The sequence below is a fragment of the Nematolebias whitei genome, chromosome 2, assembly GCF_014905685.2.
Source record: "Nematolebias whitei isolate Nwh7 chromosome 2, NemWhi1, whole genome shotgun sequence".
NCBI classification, from domain to species: Eukaryota; Metazoa; Chordata; class Actinopteri; order Cyprinodontiformes; family Rivulidae; genus Nematolebias; species Nematolebias whitei.
The window spans coordinates 10,645,388-10,646,666 of NC_056499.1; the positions used below are offsets into that span (position 1 = coordinate 10,645,388).

At 31.7% G+C, this 1,279-nt stretch overlaps 1 protein-coding gene and 1 non-coding gene across 2 annotated transcripts in view; both read right to left on the reverse strand.

The window, feature by feature from the left end:
- LOC119425512 (protein diaphanous homolog 3) overlaps window positions 1-1,279 on the reverse strand; it is a 305,646-nt gene that overhangs the window by 208,973 nt on the left and 95,394 nt on the right. The window lies entirely within an intron of this gene.
- trnac-gca lies at window positions 597-668 on the reverse strand. The gene has a single exon. It is a non-coding gene; the product is annotated as a tRNA-Cys (tRNA).

Below are 1,279 nucleotides of genomic sequence, written 5' to 3' on the forward strand. Positions count from 1 at the left end.
AGCTATACCCCCATGTCCTGTTGAGCTTGTTTCCTTGACTCTGTCCTAATCAAATCAACATGTCTACAGTTCATTTGTTTATCTCACACATTTATTAGTTGTTTTAAAAACCTAATATTTTGAGGGTAAAAAAATGACGAATCAAGCAGAAAATTTAAGTCCACAACAGACTAGAGTCAGAGTTAATCATAATAATGTCAAGTCAAGTCAAGGAAAGGTTCTTTGTTGTCATTTACACTACCATATAAAAATGGCATTTGCAAACAATATTGAAATTTAACAAAACTCATATCACCTCTTTTGTATTCTTCTTGCAAAAACTCAATAAAAGCCATGAAGATACTAAACATGATCAACAATTGTTCTCTTGCAAAAAGTGAGGCCACATTCAGAATTAGAATTGAGTTTTAAATGTTTAGATTAATGCTCTGACATTGAGAAACTCACTGTGTGTCATCCTAGATTATTATAATTGAAAAATGTTGTTTTTTTTCCCTTAATTTATACTTATTTTGTGGCAATTTTGAATGTTTAAAAAGCAAATAAATGTGTAAAGGTTTTCAATAATTGTCGTTGTTTTCCACTTTCAGAACATCAGGGAGCATCCAGAGTTGAACTGGAGACCTGTTGATCTGCAGTCAAACGCTCTACCACTGAGCTATACCCCCATGGTCATTTACTAATTTTTTATCTGACTCTGTCCTGCTCAAATTAGCACATCTACAGCTTCATTTGTTTATCTCAAACATTTCATAATTGTTTTTATGAACCTAATATTTTGAAGTTCCTAGCGAGACGAGTCTATCAGGAGATTTAAGTCCTTAACTGACTGGAGTTGTCATAATAAAGTCAAGTCAATTAAAGATTCTTGTCATTCGCAATACCAATAAAAAAAAATGGCATAAGAAAACATTATCAAAATTTAGGAACAGTCATTTCACCTCTGTTGTATTCTTCTTGAAATATACCTCAAGAAAAACTAAAAAAAAAAAAAGCCACAAACATGGTCAACAATTGTTCTCTTGCAAAAAGTACATCCACATTTAGAATTAGAATTGACACTTTGATGTGTAGATTAATGTTTTGATATTGAGAAATGCCCCCGTGTTATGTTAGAATGATATAATTGAAAAAAGTTGTTATTGCTCCTTTTAATTTATGGTTAATTTTGTGGCAATTTGTAAAGTTTAAAAACAACAAAAATCTGTAATGTTTCCCAAACAAGGTTTATGATTTCCACATTCAGAGATACAGGGAGCATCCAGAGTTGAACTGGAGA